The 21,601-nt window shown below is 35.3% G+C and overlaps 1 protein-coding gene across 3 annotated transcripts in view; it reads right to left on the bottom strand.

The window, feature by feature from the left end:
• Window positions 1–7,603: 7,603 nt before the first annotated feature.
• Window positions 7,604–21,601, bottom strand: part of kcna4 (potassium voltage-gated channel, shaker-related subfamily, member 4) — a 95,913-nt gene continuing 81,915 nt past the window's right edge. For all 3 annotated transcript variants that reach the window (XR_007937885.1, XR_007937886.1, XM_051939192.1), the window contains exon 3: window positions 7,604–19,826. The gene's annotated coding sequence lies outside the window, so the exon portion shown is untranslated. The remainder of the gene's footprint in view (window positions 19,827–21,601) is intronic.

The following is a 21,601-nucleotide window of genomic DNA, read 5'->3' as shown; positions in this document are numbered from 1 at the left end:
GTGAAAATCCGTCCATAACTTTTTGAGTTATGCTGTTAACAAACACACACACGCACACGCACACGCACACACACAGACGGACAGACAGACAAACAAACTCCGGTGATTACATAACCTCCTGGCGGAGGTAATGAGAAATGTAACAACACAAACGAGACGAAATGACAAAAAAAGACACAAAACTGAGACAGCAAGAGAGACTGAGCAGAAATTAGGATATACTGGAGAAAAAAAATAAATGCAGCTCGGCTCAGAAACAGTGAACAGAGGAGGAAGTTGATGGAGATACATTCAGCATGGAGGAACATCTTTATACAGATGATAAACATGAAAATAGTTCAATATCTACAGATTCTAGAGTCTTTTCCAGTATTGCTTAACACCTGTGGACACAAAAAAGAGACATTTGTCAGCTTTTGTTAAAGAATAGTTTGAACTTTGATATTATTTCTGTCATACTGAATTCTTTCTCCTCCTTCATGACTTTTGTGTTCCCATTCAGGTGCAGGACTTTATTTTGCAGTGAAAACTGAACCCTGTACTGAAGAAAACGGTGTGAAAATGCAGATTTTCTGTGGTCCAGATGCTGGGCCTGTTTTAGATGCTTGGACCTTTACCTTCCATCCGTTCCTACATCCTGACACGTCCTACTTTAGAGGAGTGTAGCTCTGAGATCTGCCCTTTCTGCGTCTTTTAAAACTAAAACATCGACCCTGAAAACATTGTGTTTCGTAGGAAATGCTGCAGCTCTCATTAGTCTGGCAGCGTCCGTCTCCGTCCTGTTTGTAGAGAAGCTGTGAGAAGAGAGCATTTGGATTGAATTTACACTTAGGACAGTCTTATCAGATTAATAACGCCGCTCCTGACAAGCCAAACTGTGATTTCTTCTCACTTTGCGTGCAGAAAGATTTGAAACCTAACAAGCTGCTTAAGCCTCTGAACTTCAAAGCTGTGAGATAAATCCAATGGAAGCCGCCGATGGTTTGATGTGAGTCGCTCTGCTGCTTCTCTTTCTCCACCTCCCAGTTTTTCCTGCTTTCCTTCAGAATTGATCTGCATTTTTTTGTCTGTTTTTATATGTGTCTGTAGATCTAATGCATGAACGATACACTCAGAATGGTGAAACATGTTTCAAAGAGTAGTGCAGACAAAAGGTTTGTACAGGCTGTAAAAATGGAAATATTCATATTAAGAATGACACAGAATTTGTCAAAAACAAATGAAAAAATTAGTCAAAGTGACTCAGTTTGATCAAAAACATTGTAAAGATTGTCTAAAATGACAAACTCATCCACATTATCTCAAAACTTGTCAAAAATGGCGTAAGTCTTCGCAAAATAATTTTTAAAATCTCTTAAATTTGAGCCACAAAATGTCAAAAGTATTACCATTAGAGGAAAATAAAACGTACTGGATGAATAAAAAAAATGCAGCTCGGCTCAAACAATGAACAGAGGAGGTAGTTGGAGATACATTCAGCATGGTGAAACATCTTTCTACTGCTAAAACTGACTCAAAACTGGGATAAAAATTCTCCAAGACGACTCTGTAATGACTCAAAAAAATCAAATATTACACATTTTTGATCTTTTCTTCCAGTTTTCAGTTATTTTGAACTGTTTTTGAGATTTTCTTGAGCTGTTCTTTAAATTTTTTGGTACTTTTGACAGACTTTTTTGGTCAAATTGGACCATTTTTTGTCACTTTGTTTTGGTTTCAATTTATTTTGAACAATTTCAGGCCAACAGGAAAATCCAACCTACTTGATGAATAAAATAAATGCAGCTCAGCTCAGAAACAGCGAACAGAGGAGGAGCTAGTTGGCGATACATTCAGCATGGTGAAACCTCTTTATACAGATCATGAACAGAGACTCGAAACTGAACTAAAACTTCTTCAAAATGAATCCAGTTGTCCATAATAACTTAAAATGGTCCATTTGAACACATTTGGACTCATTTTGTAATATTTCTAAGTAAGTCCGGACACATTTTGAGTCATTTTGAACTAGTTTCAAGTAATTTTGCTCAGTTTTTGAGGTGTTGTGGACAAGTATTGAACCACTTTGGACACATTTTGTCTTAGTTTGGACAAATTTCAGTTAATTTTGGACATTTGTAGACTCATAACTGGACCAGAACGTCTCCAAAATGACCCCAATTGTCCAAAATAGTTTAAAAACTGTCATTTTGAACACATTTCGAGTCATTTTGAACTAGTTCGTGTTTCTACAAATTTCAAGTCCATTTACACAATTTTAGACTCAAATCAAATCGAGAAAAATCTGGAGAGGAAACATGGAGATAGTTAAATATCTGTACATACCTATATTGCAATTTGTCTTAAGTAACAGAAAAATGTCTAAAACAACTTGAAACTTGTCCACATGGGCTCAAGCATCGTCCAAAATAACTCAAACTGTCCAAAGTGACAATTTTTGTTTATTTTTTCAACATATTTATGCTACTGATCCCAATTTAGTGAAAGTCTTTTCATAATGACTCAATATTTGTCCAAAGTAACAAAAAAAGTATCCAAAATGACCTGAAACGTGTCCAAACAGACTCAAGGATTGTCTGACAAGACATTTGTTCAAAATGACCATTTTTGAGTTTTTGTCAGGAAAAGTAACACCTGTAGGACTCAAAACTGGCTCAACATGACCAAGACTTCTCCATAATGACTCAAAAATGGTCACTTTAACACATTTCAAGTAGTATTACACAATTAGAGTTTAGCTGGACAATCCTTGGCCACGTTTCAGGTCATTAATAATCCATGAATCTGTCCGTCATCCTTTATCCGTCTGTCTCTTGACGTCTCCATGAATTTATCATCTCTGTCACGGGTAAATAAATACAGCAATACCGTAAAACGCTACATCTATCCTTGACGACGCGTCCGTCCAATGTCACTGGCTGTCAAATTTAATAAATTGAGAGTGAAAGGAGTTCGCCGGGGGAGTAAGTCCAAGGTCAGCGGCACTGGATCTAAGTGCAGAAGCTGGTAAATGTTCCCCTGGGGAGGTCGCTGGCCTGAGTCATGCTGGATTTGTCTGGCAGACGGCCTGCTGACATTTTCTGGATGCAAAAGAACAGTTTGTCCGCAGCGGCGACAACAATGGTTGCCGACAACTTTTCCATCCGCGGCCCGGTGACGGCGGCTTGTAAAGAGGCTGCTACCTTTGGGGGGATTCGGCTGATTGGGTTTCAGGGGCCACCGGCGTGGAGCACGGCAACGGCGGCGTCGGGTTTCGTACACGGAGGGAAATGATGGACGCCAAATTCACGGCCTCTCTCCATGTGCAGATATTGTTCCCTGTCAGGTGTCACCTTTCACCTGAGAGCAATGGAGGCTTTTCCTGGAAGACCGAAGACACCGTAATGTCTCTGTAGACTTAAATTCATAATTAAACTGAGAATATTACGCCTCCTCTGCACCCAGACGCACTAAAGATGTCACCTCCTCTGGGCTGACAGAAAAGGCTAATCTCACTTCTGCTGCTGAAACTTTCTTTTTAATTCAGAACAAACCGTTTTACTGCACTTTAACAGAACCGTTTACTGCGTACAAGATGTTACACGTCATTTTCTGGGTTTTCTCATTTAGAAAATGAAGATATAAGTGAGCAGTTTGTATTTTCACATTACCTTCCTCTGCTGCAGTTTTATGGAACACAATCTGAAACGCATTAAGAGCAGAAACGCTTCACTTTTTCATTCACTGAGTCGCTGCAGCTGATAGTCACTGTCATTTATCTACATTTAAAACAACACATACTGCAGGAAAAAGTTATTTAATGACGTGTTTTTTATCTGAGAATTTAAGCAAGGATTAAAACCTCAACAAAAAAAGTCTATATACACATAAACCAACAAATCCAAGAATTTCCTGGATCCCTAACGAGCAAACTGTTGTTGGTTCATTTATTATTAGATCTACAAGAAATAAAATTAGAAATATAATAAATATAAAATAAGCAAAAAATGCAAGAATTTATGTATGTAATTTAGTGCTTCTTATAACACGCAGACATTTTGTGTTCATATGTAATTTCTGTTCTTTTTATTGTATTTAGTTTTATTTTAGCATTTATATTACTGTTTATATTATCTATGTGATTTATGAATTTTTTCTCCTTTTTAAATTTTATATCACATCATATTTTTATCTCATATTTAAATTCTAATTAATATTTATTTTTCAGTTATTATTATTGTTTATTATTATGTCTACAATAAATAAATTAATATGAATAGAATACAGTAATAAATATTATATAAAATGAACAAAAAATGCAGAATTTATGCAATTCAGTGTGTTCTTGTTTGCACAAATTATTTCATTCTATGTATATTCTTATTTTTAAAAATATAAAATAAAATCTGACTATAATTATTGAAACGAAAACATACAATAGTGACAGAAATAAAATGAAAATATTGAACATAATATTCCATAACATTTTGTTTGTACTTTATTTCTTTCCATATGATTTATGTTTTTTTTAATTGTATGTCATTTTATATTAACAGTTATTTTTATATTATATATGTTCTCTATCATATGTATAAAATTAGTTTTTTCTCCTTTTTACATTTTATATCGCATCATATCGTACATTGCATTTCATCTGCAACAGATAAAATTAATATTAATTGAAATAAATAAAAAATAAATATAATATATAATAGATAAAATTATATATATATAATTTAGTGTTTCTTGTTCTGTATATTTTATTTTTATTAAAATATTAGTCTGTTATCTGTATCGATAAGAACAAATAAAATAGTGATAGAATAAAATAATGTATTTCTTTATTATTTTATTTTATTTTAGCATTATTATTTTTATATTGTATGTGCAGTGTATTACATAGAACTTTTTTCTCCTTTTTACATTTTGGATCACGTCTTATATTTTTAATACTTTATACCATATAATTTTATTTAACTTTTGTGTTTTATTTATTCAATTTTTACATTTTTTCATTATGATATTTTTTCATCTTCATGCCTACCTCGGGATGCTGCGATATTCTCGTTCAAACTGCTGCAGATTCAGTTTAATCCAGATTAGAAATTAGTCTCTGGGATTAGTTTAGTTCTTTGGATAAACTTTGGTCTCTTCAGGCAGCGGAAATAAATAAAAATGATGTTTATTTACATCCATAAACCTGCTGAGACCGTCCACCCTCCATGCAGTACCAGATATCCAGAGTTTGTTCGTTGTTTATGAAAGAACGATCACACGTTCTGCTCCACTGCTTCTTCAGGTTCACTCGCTGGCTGCAAACATTTGCTCCTGTTAGTGTTTTCTGGCTGCACCATGCATGTGCTCGTGCACGTGGCTGCTGTGTAGGATAGACCTTGTTTTGTGGAGACAGCTGGAAAGGCTGAGCTGCTATATATATATATATATATATATATATATATATATATCTATATATATATATATATATATATATATATCTATATATATATATATATATATATATATATATATATATACACACACCCCAGCGCTGGTCTAATTCCCCTCACCGTGACCCTCAGTCGACCTGTCAGGGTTGCCGTCATGCAAAAACAAACTCCACAAAGTTTGCGGAGCATTGAAATAATAAACAGTGCTCGGCGTTTGTGGCTGGGTTTGGCTGAAGGCTGCAGCATCAGCGGCTTGATTGATGAACTGGTGTTTGTCCAAGAGTCAAGTAATTGCACCACAACGGACCCGTTTAAAATATTTAAACGGTGTCCGACATGAATGGCTCGGCGTCGGGTTGCAAAAGCAGCTGCTGTAAACGGGAAGAAAGCGTTCTGTCACCATGATGCTGGGAGCTGATTCTGGCTGTAAACAGTTCATCAGACACGGCAGTCAGGTGTGCTGAGCTGTTTCTAATTAGACGACAACATTTAGCTCATAACACTCACTGTAGAGGAGATTCAGCAGTGAAACGCAGGTTTAATATGCATGTTTATTGTAATTCTGTGATGCTGAAGCGGTCAAACAAGCAGACAGAAGAAGAGAAGAGCCGTCTTCACTCCATCTGTTTGGATTCTAATCACACTGAGATCAGAGCTGTGAAACAAAACCACGACTGTGTTCATCAGAATGTAAGAAAGTTACATAAAACCCCAGTTAGGCTGCTGATGACACTCCTTAAACTTCTCTTTTTTCAGATGAAACTCATGAAAGTAAATATTTGCAGACTAATTTAGGTGTGCTACGTTTCCATTACTGCGTTTATTTGTCGTAGTTTTAAGTCAAGCTGCATGATATAGTGTTCTTATTTGCACCATAGTAAGTCAGCTCAGATAGATGGATTAAACCTTTATTGATCCACACCGTGGGGAAATATTTGGTGTTACAGCAGAACCTGTGCAAACAAAAAGAGCACCATAATAAATCATGCTAGAAGTTTGTTTTTTTTCTAAAATCTGATATTAGAACACCAAAATTCACTCTTTTCAAAGCAATTTTTGGTCAAACATCTGTTTAAGTAGATAGATTAAACCTTTTTTGATCCCGTAACGGGGAAATTTTCTTTGCTTTTCTGCAGTAATTAATCAAAGACTACAAGCTTCTCTGTGCATAACTAGCTAACTAGCTAGCTTCTAGCTATCCTAGAAGTATTTTTTCTGCTTGATACTCAAAGGAAATTTGCTCAGTCTTCTTTTTCCATGACTAATCTACAACATAAGTTGGTTTGATGGAACATAATTTACTCCATTTAGGAAGGAAACTGTTTTTCTGCAGTAATAAAATGGAGACTAGAAGCTTCTCTGTGCGCAACTAGCTAACTAGCTAGCTTCTACTGTAGCCTTCACATTGTTTTTTCCCCTCTAGAAGATGCTCTGAATTCAGGTAAAGATTATTTAAGGTTTTGTTTTGCTGCAGGAATGAACATTAGTGCTACAAGGAAATGAAAGCAGGGGTTCCTTTAAAGTATTTTCTGTCTAAATAAATGAGGAATTGTGAGAAATATGCTAATAAAATAACCGTTTAACATTTTTTTGCGATGAAAATTGTGCAGCCTTCAGTGTTTGGCTCCAGAAGTCATGTCATCGACCAAAAACTTTCTTCATCAGTAGACAAGAATTCCTAAAGGCCAAACAAATCCTATATGAATAACATGCATTCCTTAGAAATATCTGGATTAATAATTTCCTCTAAATAGAGGTATTGAAGTCATCTGGGAAACATTCCTTTATGTTTTTTAATATTGCAGAGAAAACAAACATCACAAGGTCAGTTTTTTTTCCATTCATGTGCAGCCCGAGTGAATATTTGAAGAGTTTATTTGCAAAAACAGATAACTCCGTTTTTATAAAGAACTTTTTCTTTCATTGTTGACTTCAGATAATATCAAACTGAAGTTGAGTGGATTAGACCCAGTAGAAAAATATGACAAAATAGAGAAAAATTTAATTATTATTGTTGTTGTTATTATTATTATCTCAAGAAAACAATAAAAAAAATAAGTTTTCTGAAAATTTCTTAAATGGAGTTACCTGTTTTTGCAAATAAACTCTTCATTTCTAAAAACTAATATTTGTAGGTAAGGAAAAGCAGTTAATCAAAAAACCACATCTTAAAGCGCTTCTGTTTTCTGAATTTTTATTGAATATATTATATTTTTCTTTAATCAACATTGCACATATTCCATTTTTCAATCACATCTCATATTGCTGTCTACAAAATGTTATGAATGTAGAAAATCCAGAAGTCGGAAGTTTTTACCAAAAAAACAAACAAAACAACATAATAAATTAAAACAACAAAAAAAAAAAAACAAAAAAAAAACAGGAGAATTCAGGTCAGAAAGTGACGGAGATACAGAGAGGAGCACCCTCAGGAGAAAGAATACAAACATACCTTGGGTTCGGATGCATATTTCTCAAAAACAAAGCGTCATGCAGAATAAAAGCAAGGCTGGCCAACAACTCAACACCTGAACTGTAGAAGTATTTTACATGTTCGTTAATAGTTGCTGTCTGATGATGGGTGTCAAACACGCTGCAGCCGCCTGCAGAGATCTTTCACCTTCCTGCAGGTGAGGTGACGATGACTAAATGTAGACATGCTTTGTTCAAACTGCACCAGCTTGCATAGACTCCTGAATGTTCTAATCCCACCGTTTATCCCAATGTGTTCCTCTGGCTCCAAAACTAAACCGTCTGAAGCTGATCGCAGGATTTAATGTTTCTGGGAAGCTCGTTCATGACTAAATGTCGACCAAATATGAATAAAATACTTACTTTTCTCCCAACCACAACACATAAAAATGTCTTTGCAGCACATTTTATTCCATTTATTTTGCCAAACTGTCATAAATTTACCGTCTTTGTCACCTTTTACCATAAATATTGGAAAATAGTCGCCGTATTTTCTTGATATCTTGTGTTTTGTCTTACTGTGATGTGTTTTCTTGGACATTTTATCACCTCCAACACATTAGACGTTGCCTAATTATGCCTAAATATCCACAGATCCATTTTAATTCCAAAAACAACACATGAAAAATATCTTTGCAGTGGATTTTATTCCATTTATTTTGCTAAACCGTCATAAATGTGCCGTCTTTGTCACCTTTTACCCTAAATATTACAAACTAGTCGTCGTATTTTCTAGATTTCTTGTGTTTTGTCTGTTTTTATTGCGTTTTATTGGATAATTCTGCAAAATTCTTTGAGTTTCCCTTTAAGACTGCAACTAAAACTTGTTTTTAATGTCAAATAATTGACTCAATATTTTGTTCTTTCGTTTTTTGGCCAGTGAAATATCCACAGATCCATTTTTCTTCCAAAAACGGCACATGAAAATTATCTTTGCAGCTCATTTTATTCCATTTATTTTGCTAAACTGTCATAAATTTGCCGTCTTTGTCACCTTTTACCCTTAATATTACAAGCTAGTCGCTTTATTTTCTAGATTTCTTGTGTTTTCTTGGACATTTTACCGTTAAACGTTGCCACTTCACAGACCATTTACGAAGTAATTTCTCCAAATTCTTGCTGTTTTCGATTATGGCTGCTACTACAAACTATTTTTATTGTCAATTACTTGGATTGATATTTTGTTGATTGATTCTTTCACCAGTAAAATAATCACAAATCCATCCAAAAATGTCTTTGCAGCTCCTTTTATTCGATTTATTTTGCCAAACTGTCATAAATTTACCGTCTTTGTCACCTTTTACCCTAAATATCGGAAGCTAGATGCCATATTTTTTGTGTTTTGTCTGTTTTCTCTGCGTTTTCTTGGACGTTTTATCATAAAACATTGCTGTTTTTACAGAACATTTATCGAAGTTTCCACATTCTCTTACAGATTTGTGTTGTTTTCCATTCAGGCTGCATCTTAAAACTATTTTTTTTAGTCAATTAATTTACTAGATATGTTGTTAATTTATCATTTTTCCAATAAATTACTCACAGATCCATTTTTCTTCTAAAAACAAAGCATGAAAAATGTCTTTGCAGCTCATTTTATTCCATTTATTTTGCCGAACTGTTGTTAATTTACCTCCGTTTTACTTACTTGTGACATTTTCCCTCTAAATGCTGCAAATTGGTGAAAATGTGTTTTTGATTTGATTGTGTTTTCTCAGTTTTTGAGTTTTCTTGGACGTTTACAACATAATTTTCCAAAATTCTTATTTTTTCTCCCATTAAGATTGAAACTAAAGCTAGTTTTATTGTTGGTTAATTTGCTAAATATTTAGGAAAATTAACTTTTTGCCAATCAAATATCCACAGATCCATTTCTTCCAAAAACGGCACATAAAACAATGCATTTTATTCCATTTATTTTGCCAAACTGTTGTTAATTTACCATCTTTGTCACCTTTTATCCTAAATATTACAAACTAGTCGCTGTATTTTCCTGATTTCTTGTGTTTTGTCTCTTTTTGACGAGTTTTTTTGGTCATTTCATCATAAGACGTTGTTGTATAATGAAACATTTATCACAGATTACACCTTCTTCTACAGATTTTTGCTGTTTTTCATCTTGGGTTGCATCTTTAAACTATTCTTATTGTTGATTAACTTGCCAGATGTTTTATTAATTAACATTTTTACAAATAAAATGTGAGAAAACAATGCCAGACAGCGAGATAAAAGTTAATTTGTCTAAAACAGCAGATTAAACTGTCAAGTTTGAGGAGCTACAACCAAAGAATATTTGACCGTTTAATCCTCTACTTATTGACGAATCTATTGATCGTTTTCCACCAATAATCAGAGTTTCCTGTTTGATGTCAGTTCTTGTAAAGCTCAGGAGTGTCTGATAGCTTGAGGAACTCGGGCCGGTCTAATTAGTGGCACATTTCCATTTCAGAGAGGACTTTAGGATACTAACTGAGCAGATCCAACAATTATCAGTGTGTGACATAATTCTGCTGCTCGACCTCAACGCTCTGATCCTGGAAATGAAAAGTGTTGATGAGAAAGGTCAGATTTGTGGACTGATGAAGGTTTTTATCTCCTAATCATCGGCCTGATCTCTGACAGGGCGCCTCCTCTTCTCATTACCTCTGAAACCTTCTGACTAAGTTCTGGGGCGTTTTAGTGAATACAGATGTGGACAAACAGCTGCAGTACAGAGCTAAAGAGCTAAAGCTAACGGATCGACCTGAAGTCCAGTCAGGGGTCCAACATGTGGCCCGCGGACCAAACCCGGCCCCCCAGAGGCTGCAGATTACGACTGCAGATTGTAAATGAGTAAAACTATAAATTTAGAATAATTTCTAAACTATGACAAGCTGTTTAGATCTTAAAGTAAAATACTAGATTGTTCTTTTGTCGTTTTCTGTCTCTGTCTTTGTAATATTTTATCTTGTTTAGTGTCGTTATTTTTTCTTTTTTGGTCTGTCTTTTGTTGTTTGTCTCATAGTTTTTGTCGTTTTGTTTCCTTTTTGTCTCACCTGTGTCTTTTGTCCGTTTGTTTGTCGCTTTGTAACTTTTTTGTCCAATTTTTTTGTATACTTTTGTTTCTCACTTATGTCATTTTTGGTCTCGTTTTTGTCATTTGTCAGATATTTTGTCTCTCTTTTTGTTTTATTTTGTGTTCCTTATCTCATTTTGTTTCCCACTTCTGTCATTTTGTTTTTCAGTTTTGTCTCTTGTATTTTTTTTATCTTCGCTTTTGTCATTTTGTGTTTTGTTTTCTTCATTGTTTTGTCTCGTTCCCTCCCTTTTTTAAAGGAATTTTTGTGTTTTATGTACTTCAATACTGCAATCATGAACACAAGTTTTTAAGTTGACAAACATTGTAAAAGTTATCCTGCCTGAATAAAATTTTCTGCTCAGGTTTTTAGCCTTTTAATATTCATTCTAACGAGCTTTTCCACATTGTTTCAAAGGAAAGTTTGTGTGTTGTGTGTAATTATTTCTTAAGTTGACCAACATTTTGAAAAGTAAGGTTGCTCCAGTTACATTTTCTTAAATGGTTCTCAGGATTTTCAAGTTTTTGTTCCTGTAGCAGCTTCTAAGAAACTGAATAATTCAACAACAAAAGTGTTCAGAACTGACTTTGAACTGGAGTTGTGCTTTTGAATGTACCAGTATTTTATTGTAAATATGTTTTAAACTAAGCGAATTATATGAAAAATGTTCTAAATGTGCTTATTAAGTAATCAAACTGTCAGTAGAAGTTCAGCCTCTGATCCACGGCGATAAACGAGCAGCACAGACGTCCCCTGGAACTTTCAATTTGCTCAAATTAAACGGGATTGAATTGTTCGTCTCATTACTTCACACCTCCCAGATTGCAGCCTTTTGCGGTTTGGTAATTGCGTTGTTTCAAATTGTGACTTCAGTTGTGAATCGATTATCTGCTCAGCTCCTCGTTTGGAGTCTAATTGTGCAAATGAAAACCAGAGGACGAAGGAACGTCTTTCCCAGCGGCCGGTTTCTAGAACTTTGGCCACATTTGAGTCAAGCTAAAGCTGTGATTTTTGGCTGGTTTATTTTTTTATTTTGATCATTTCTGTAATTTTGTGGTTGTTCTGTCTCTAATTTGGGTAATTTTCTTTCATTTTGTGTCTCATTTTGATAATTTTCTGTCATTTTGTGTCTAATTAGGGCAATTTTTCTGTCTTTTTGGTGGTTTTGTGTCTAGTTTTATCTGTCATGTTATGTTGTTTTGTGTCTACTTTTGGTTATTTTCTGTGATTTTGTGTCTAATTTTAGTCATTTTCTGTCATTTTGTGTCTAATTTTGATAAATTTCTGTCGTTTTGTATCTAATTTTGATAATTTTCTGTCATTTTGTGTCTAATTTGGGTAATTTCTTGTCATTTTGAGTCTAATTTGGGCAATTTTTCTGTCTTTTTGGTGGTTTTGTGTCTAGTTTTGTTATCTATTATGTTGTTTTGTGTCTACTTTTGGTTATTTTCTGTCATTTTGTGTCTAATTTTAGTAATTTTCTGTCATTTTGTGTCTAATTTTAGTAATTTTTTGTCATTTTGTGTCTAATTTTGATAATGTTCTGTCGTTTTGTGTCTAATTTTGACAATTTTCTGTCGTTTTGTGTCTAATTTTAGTCATTTTCTGTCGTTTTCTGTTGTTTTGTGTCTAATTTAGATCATTTTGAGTGAACTCAAAGCTGTGATTTTGACCGTTTTTGCGTGGCATGCGGTCCTTTAGCGTTGAGCTCCAGATCTGGTTGTTGTTTTTAAAGCACAAACCTTTTGGTATTGATTAGGGGAGGCATTCATCTTAAACTTATGCCATGTCCACATGCATCCAGATATTTTTAAAACCGAATATCCGCCCCCCTCCGTTTAGGAAAACATCTGCGGCCACACGTCTCCGTTTTCTACAAAAATCTCCGCCTACACGTATCCGGAGCGGCGGCGGCGTCTCTCTCGTCGAACATGCCGAGGACGTGGAATGGTTGTCAGGTGTAAAACAGTGGAAGTCACAGCAGTCCTCCTTCTCTGATGCTCTTCGAGGTGAAGCAGTAACTGAGCTTGTAAGATCAAACAAGCAAAAAGCGCCTGTAGTATCGTTGAAACCAGTACACTTTTGAGCGCGTCCATTCTGCTCCGATTTTCTACAAAGGTCGCATGTCTGACGTCTCAGCAGTTTTGTCGCAGGCAGTGACGTCTGCGCTCCTAAAACTCCGGTTATGTCTGTCCACACGTAAACGCACACCCGGGGTTTTTCCCAAATCTCCACTTTGGCCGGAGCTTTCAAAACCTCCGTTTTCAGAACCAAAAACCTCCGGTTACGTGTGGATGACGGGCCGAATCGGAGAAAAATATCTGCGTTTTCAGACTTATCCGGATACGTGTGGACAGAGATGCTCAGCAGAGTCTCAGAGGTGTTAAAATGTGAACAGACGGGCAGTTTCTCACTCTGTGGCCACTTAAAAATCCATTTTTAACGTTAAGCCGAACCCTCAGTGTGGAATGATCTCAGTTGTTGTTGTTTTTTTTTTCAGTTAAACGCCTCCTGGTCAGCAGAATCATTACAAACGCAGCTCCAGTGAGTGTTCAGCTGGGAGGCGCTGCTAATTAAAATGTTCTGTTTGTTATCTAACGCAGAGTTCACCTTCCTTTAAGCTTTTTAACACGAACCGCTGCTATTATCACTGAACTTATTACTGCAGGTGATTTCAGACCATCTATAAATGTTGTTTAGTCTGCAGGAGAGTCTAAATGTTTGCTGTTAAACCTAAATTAATCTTTGAGGAATCAGATTTTTCTCTGCACTAAAATGTGATTTTGATTTAATTACGTCTTAATTATTGGTTTGTGATCGCATGTTTTCAAGTTGTTCCCACTCTTATTTTCACCTTAAATGTTCTTTTAGAAAATGTTTTGGCAAATTTGAACAAATCAAGATGCTCTAATATTGTCTTGATTTCTTGCTTTTTCTTTATTTATTTTACTTTGTCACTAAGAGTTTGTCTCTTGCAGCGGTACGATAAAATCCTCCTGATGTGACCCAAATGACCCAGAATCCTGATAAAAATCACTCTTCTAACTCTGGATTCTGACCTTCCTGGTCAGTGCTCATCACACCAGGATAAATTACCTTCCCTCACTTTTTATTCTATCTGCTCTGAAATCTCCTCACCTGACAGAACGCCGCCCTTCTCCCGCTGATGTCCTGATTAAAACGGGTTTAAGTGAGGCCAGCTTCACGTGAAAACAGCCTGCAGCCACATACATGGTTTCTTTCTGGCATTTTGTGGTTGTTGTCTAATCTTGATAATTTACTGCCATTTTATGTTGTTTTGTGTCAAATTTTGATAATTTTCTGTTGTGTTGTGTCTAATTTTTGTTATTTTCTGCCATTTGATGTTGTTTTATGTCAATTTTTTAAATAAAATTTTGTCATTTTATGTTTTCTGTCAATTTTTTAAATAAGATTTTGTCATTTTATGTTGTTTTGTTGTTATTTTCTGTCATTTTGTGGTTGTTTTGTGACTAATTCTGATAATTTTCTGTTGTGTCTAATTTTTATTTTCTGCCATTTTATGTTGTTTTGGATCAATTTTTTATAAATCTATTTCATTTTATGTTTTGTGTCAATTTTTTTATAAAATTTTGTCATTTTATGTTGCTTTGTGGTTATCTTCCATCATTTTGTGGTTGTTTTGTGACTAATTCTGATAATTTTCTGTTGTCTAATTTTAGTTATTTTCTGTCATTTTATGTTTTGTGACATTTTGATTTTTTTTATCATTTTGTTGTTTTGTGTCTAATTTTTGTTATTTTCTGTCATTATCCAGTTCTTTTGTGTATAATTTTAAACTTTTTTATTTTATGTTGTGTTAAATATTTTTATAGTTTTCTGACCTTTTAAGTTGTTTTGTATCTGATTTTTTTTTTTTTGTTTCGTTTTGGGGTTTTTTTTGGTCTAATTTTATTTTTTTCTGTCATTTTGTGTTGTGTCAAATTTTGGTTCTTTTCTGTCATTTTGTGTCTAATTTTGTGTTTTTTCTGTCATTTTGTTTTGTTTTGTGTCTAATTTTGGTTGTTTTCTGTCATTTTGTGTCTAATTTTGGTTGTTTTCTGTCATTTTGTGTCTAATTTAGTTTTTTTCTGTCATTTTGTTTTGTGTCTAATTTTGGTTGTTTTCTGTCATTTTGTGTCTAATTTTGGTTCTTTTGTCATTTTGGTCTAATTTAGTTTTTTTCTGTCATTTTGTGTTGTTTTGTGTCTAATTTTGTTTTTTTTTCTGTCCTTTTGTGTTGTTTTGTGTCTAATTTTGGTTCTTTTCTGTCATTCTGATGCGTTTTTTTTGTCTAAAAAAACGTGTTTCTCCCTCTCCGACTCAGCCTCCTCTGTGGTAAAACTCTTAAACACTTCGTCGGGCTTCTGGCGATGCTCCTCAGTCTCACATCTCCGCTAACGTTGGGCTTAAAATCACTCCCTGGATCTCGGCTGACTAGTGTAAATCGGCTTCAGGCTATCGTCTAACCAGATCAGTGGAATAAACTCACTCCTGGAAACAGATTTTTTTTTTTTTTTTTAATGAACCTCTTCTGGGAGCCGTGCTTGGTGGGAGTTTAAGTGGATCTGTGCAGTTAGCATGTGGCTACAGCTAGTTAGCTTAGCTTAAAGACTGGCTCTGCTAAAAGGTGACAAACCGGCCTTTGACACTCAGCAGCTGATGTTTGTTCAGTTTGAAGACTAGTAATGACAGGGGTAGGAGGAGTTCTGACTCAGAACTGTAAATACAGCTGCTTATAATGAGTCTGTGTGCTAAACATCCTCATAAATCAGTGTTTTTCCATTTGTCACACTGTGCATGATTTGTGCATTTCTAAACTAACCAGATTAACTTACATTCTAAAGAGTTGATCTGCAAACACTTAGAACACAGCCACAAACTAATATTATATTTAAAATCGATATGCATTTGCAGAAAAATATCTGGCAGCTCTTTCTTGTCTTCTTTATTACTTTAACTGTTGAATTTGTGACGTCTTTGCAGATTTGTCATTGTGTAAATTCTGAGCTTTATAGAGTCTCTGTGCTAAAATATCATAATTTTTTGTCATGAATTTATGTGTTTAATTTGTTTTCCTTTCCTTTAATCGCTTGCCTTCATAAACTTGCAGGATTAGCTTGCATTTCAAAGAATTCTTAAGACTGATCTTATACTTTTTAGTGTTTTTTTTAGGGCTGATACTTCAAACTAATATTTAAATCGATGTGTATTTGCAGAAAAATATCTGGCAACTCTTTCTTCTCTTCTTTCTCACTTTAGATACTTTACTTTTTAAAGATGTGACTCCTTTACAGACTTGTCATGATCTAAACTCAGTCTCTGTGCTTAAATATCTTCATAATTTAACGTTTTTCCGTTTGTCCGTCTCTCTCGTCAGGACTTGTGCATTTACAAACTAATCGGATAAACTTATGTTTTGAAAATTTGATCTCCAAACACTTAAGATGCTGTCACAAACTAGTACCATATTTAAAATTGATATGCATTTGCAGAAAATATCTGGCAGCTCTTTCTTCTTTTCTCTCTTCTTTTTGAAGATGTGACATTTTGCGAGTTTTGTGTGTCTCTAAACTGAGTCTCTGTGCTTAAATATCTTCATAGGTTCTTGGAAAATTAAGCATTTTATCTGTTTCTCTCTTCTATAATCACTTTTGCTTTCAGGGTCTTGCAGGATTAAGTTATATTTTAAACATTTGATCTCCAAACATTTAAGACCCAGGAACAAACGGATATCACATCTGAAGGTCGACCGATATTCTGTTTAGAGCTGACAACAAATCTGACGTCTAGAATCGATACGAAGTTGTAGAAAAATATGTCAACTGTTTTTTTCTCTTCTTTCTTTCTTGTTTTATTTTGTAAAGATGTGATGACTTTGCAGACTAGACTCTGAGTCTCTCTGCTAAATATCCTGATAAATTATTGTAATCTGTGTGTTTCAGTTACTTTTACTTTCCCTTTATTACTTTCATATGATGAATAAGTTGCAGCCGATATTCTGCTCGCTGGTCGACCAGTCTGGTTTTTTGGGGCCGATACTGAAAGCTGATATTTAGAGTCGATATCCGTTTGCAGTAAAACAGAAAATCCTTCCGTCAAACACACATTTTAACACAAAACTTCAGTGATATGTCCTTGTTTATTTGTGTTTTCCACATATTTAATTTAAAGAGAACTTGATCGATTCGGCTGTTTCTCGTGTCAGATGCATTTCTAAATTAATCTGGTAATGAGTTGAAAAAATAACGACAGATATTTAGAAAAATCCAGAATATCGGCTCTGATAATCAGTCAATCCCTAAATATAATAAACAGTCTTCATTGTCTTCAAGTTCAGTTGTGTTTAGATTCAATCCTTGTTTTTGTTGTTCATTAATTTTCTAAAGAAGTGAAACTTTGCAGGTCTGTCAGCGTCTAAACTTTGAGCTTCTGTGCTAAACATCTCGATATTCAGAACTGGTATTACTGGTAAACATCTTCAGTTAAAATAATGAAAAACCTTGCTGATATGAGTTAAACTAACAGTGAACTTGTCGACATTTATCCTCCAGTATTTATTGGCATTTTTAGATAAATTTAAGGAATGGGTTGGGAAAAAAAGCAACAGATATTTAGAAAAATGCAGAATATCGGCTCTGATAATCAGTCAATCTCTAAATATAGATAAATATATTCCATCATCTTCACTGCATTTAAAGTCGGTTTCCTTTAGATCAACTCTTTCTTCTCTTTTCTTTCTTCTGTTGTTTTTAAAGTAGTGAAAACTTTGCAGATTCATCAGCGTCCAAACTTTGAGCTTCCATGCTAAATATCCTGATACTCAGAACTAATTTTAACACAAAACCTTGTTGATATGTCCATTATTATTTGTGTTTAAGTAACGGAGAACTTGTCAACATTTATCCTTCAATATCTATCGGCTGTTACAAGCCAAAGTGGTGCTTTTTTAAATTAATTTGGGAATCAGTTGGAAAAACAATGACACATATGTAGAAAAACGCAGAGTATCTGCTCTGATAATCAGTCAATCCCTAAATAAATATAAATCTATCCCATCGCCTTCATTGCATTTAGTTTCCTTTAGATCAACTCTTCCTTCTCTTCTGTTGGTTTTAAAGAAGTGAAACTTTGCAGATTTGTCAGTGTCTGAGCTCTGCTGCAGCGTTTCTGGTAAAACTGCTGGTTTGCAGAAATGACAAACTTAATTTGTGTCCTTTGCTCCCCCCCAAAAACAACAAACAAAACCCCTGTAAGGGCTTCCAGAGTAAACTATTGACATCTATTTAAAATCTATTGCGGCTATTCGTGGTTACAGGTTCTTTTGACACTGGAGAAATCTCGCTAACATTCAGTAAACATCTTTTCTGAGGGAAACTATTCATGAGGTAATTACACATACGAATTCTCGGAAAAAAAAGCGCAAAGAACTTTGGATTTTCTTCAGGAGTCGAGGAACAAGACACTCTAAATTCAAGCTTCGAGTGCCGTTAGAGCTAACACAGGATGTAGAGGAAAACCTAGGAAAATAAAACACCGTCTCCTCATGAAAGTATGCCGTTTCTTAAACCGTTTCATTCACAGGCAGGTCTAAGAGAGGTAACAAACGCTTCTTCAGCAAGCCTTCAGTTCGCCAAATAAACGAGGATTCTCAACGGGAGAGGGGAGAACGTAAAAGCAGAAGAAGACAGTAATGAAACATGTGGGAGCAGCATTCGCAACAATATGAAGGACATGATTGTATCAGCGAGGACAAACCAAACACAGATTATTTATGGTCGATGGTCGTAACAGTCAAAGAAAGTAAAAAGTCTCAAATTACTCTATCCGCAACACATCTGAGGACACACAGGTATAAACGTCTGATATTTACATTTTTTTCTTCTATTCGGTGTGCATCTATATCACAACATGTTCCAGAAGTCCACGACATACAATAGATTCAGGGTTTCACCTTTGGTTATGTAATTATCAAGGCTAGGTTTAAAAAAATAGAGAACACACGTCCATGTTACTTTTGCATACAGTTAAAGTGAAAACAGATCGACGAAGCAGCTGGTCAGCTCTAAGTTTGCATCTGTGGAAAACAAAAGGTCGAGTTCCGTCCTCCGCGGTAGAAAGTGGGTGGATGTTCATGAGGGGCGTTTATGTGCCTGACATCTTTGCTTTAGTGTAGGTGTGGATCTGAACGTGAGAGGATGCCCTGTCTGATGGGTTTGTTGCATTAAATCTCTCCCAGCCCTCTGTACACCTTCTCTGAGCGAGGGTACAATGAATGTGGGTTTTCCGGCGTCGTTTGGCGAGCGACTCGGGAGGGGGGGCCAGCCTTGGTTTGGTCGACGATATGAAACAAGATAAAAATAGATCACTGCCGGCTGCACATAAGCAGAGAGCAAACTCACCATTTAGTAACACCTACGAAGCCGACCCAACTAAAACATTATGTCGACGTTACGACCAAACAGGATCTCTATCATAGTAAAATATTCACATCTGTTCCTTACAAGACACTTTTTTCACATGTAAAGAAAACATCTTTTTTTCTGTATAAGTCTCTTAGTAGCGTCACTTCATACATCTGTATATGTGTAGTAATTAAGGCAATCATTTTGGGGCCACGACTTACTCACTCGAAACTCTCAGAGTCTCAGTTTACTGAAACCATGCAGCAGCCGTTCGTCTGCGCTCGTCCACAGAGGAAAAACAGGAAAATAAAAAAAGCCCGGTCCCGTCCCAGTTGTTGCTTTTTCGGTGTCCGCTCGTGCTCGAGGTTACCCGGTCACAATGTTTTGCTTGTTCATCTGCGATTCCCAGAGGTGCAGGAAGGCGGTGCTCCCTCTCCCTGTGACTGGCAGCGCTGCAACGATAAAGAGGGGGGGGGGGAAGCTGTCATCAGTCTGGAGGAAATGGAGCAATCTGCCCAAAACGCTAAAAACCGATGATGCTCATGTTTTCCACCCAGAGGTCGGTCAGGGATGCATCGGATAATCATCAGGGTCATTAAGCAGGAGTGTTCAGGGAGGGGATCCGTCTGAGCTCAGTTAAACACATGCAGAAAAAAAACACTGGTTTAGTTCTTAACCCTCCTGTCGTCCTCGTTTACGGACACCAAAAATATTGTTTGCTTTTATGAAAAAAATCCAAAAAAGTTTATTTTAAAAAACACCCAAATTTAGCAAGAAAATTCTTACATTTATTCTTGTGAAAAATATAATTTCCTTGTCTAAAAAAATATCTGTAAATCTGCAAAAAAATTCCCCCAAATTTCTGAAAATTTGCAAAACCTTCAGGGAGAAAATTCCAATAATTCCTTAAGTTTCCCTTAAAGTTTTATTTTTAGAAAATCCCCCAAATTTGGCAAGAAAATTCGTGTAAATATTTTGAAAAAATGAGAAAAATCTTCCCAAAAATCCTAAAATTATCTAAAGTGATTCCATATATATCAGTAAAACTTCTAGTATTTTCTTTAAGAACACTCACATAAAATCAACCAAAATCCAGCAAAATTTGCTGGATTTCGGTTGATTTTTATGTGAATTTTCTTAAAGAAACATTTCTTTTTTTACATTTCTTCTTTTCCAACAAAGATATTGTTTCCTTGTTTGAAAAAAATCCAAAAAATCTCCCAAATGTGACAAGAAAATTCTTGTAAATATTTTCAAAAAATTATTAAAAAGCTTCCAAATAAAATGACCAATGCATGTTCCAGTGTCATAACCACCTACTGCTACCATAAAATGACAACAAAGCTTAAGTTGGCCATAATTTTTCCTTAAATCTTAACTATATTGTGTCACTTTAAGCTGTTTTTTCACAGATTTTCATGAGAGAACAGCAGCCCTGTCAAACGTCTTTCCACTGATTGTCATAAATCGTGTAGATATCACCACATAAACTAGCATAACAATCCGCTTCTGGAGTGGATGGATGGGTCAACAGAAGCGACATTCGGCTTTAGCTTCTGTTTAAACATGATTAATGCATGTTCCAGTGCCTTAACCATATATTACCACTACAAAATGACAACTAAACTCCTGTTAAACATATGTTTTCCTTAAATATCAACTATATTCTGTCGCATTAAGCTGCTTTTCCACTGATTTTCAGGTGAGAGAAACTTCTTTCCACTGGTTTGTTAGTTAAATTAGCATAGCAAGCCTCACAGAACTATCCAGAAACTGTTATTTTATTTGGTTTAACACCGTGCTCTAAAACAGAAACTGAAATGTTAGATTAAAGGATCCTTTCTGAGCTCCTTCAGTGGACAGACGCCTGTTTTAAACAATTTGGGAAGACCCAGATAAACGAAACCATCCTGTAGAAAAGTGTGTCAGTTCAGTGAAAAGCTCCAGTTAATGTGTTTTGTCATTTGGTTTGTACTAGTTTGTGATTTCTCTGTGGTTTTAAAGATAAAAACCTTGAAAAATCTGCTTAAAATGACGTGCTAGAGGCAGATAACTCGAATCTTAACGTGACAACCGAAACCCTCGTTTACAAAAGTGTAAACGGAAATTAGCAGCTTGTGTTGGCAGTGAAATCAGAGCTCCAAGCTAAATCATCTGTGTCTAAATGCAGGTGTAAAAAGGAAAAACAACAACAACTGGAGGAAAAGAAAAAGGGAAATAATCTAAT

The sequence above is a fragment of the Acanthochromis polyacanthus genome, chromosome 2, assembly GCF_021347895.1.
Source record: "Acanthochromis polyacanthus isolate Apoly-LR-REF ecotype Palm Island chromosome 2, KAUST_Apoly_ChrSc, whole genome shotgun sequence".
Classification (NCBI taxonomy): Eukaryota; Metazoa; Chordata; class Actinopteri; family Pomacentridae; genus Acanthochromis; species Acanthochromis polyacanthus.
The sequence above is the reverse complement of the archived record's forward strand: the minus strand, read 5'-3'. Positions and strand labels throughout refer to the sequence as shown.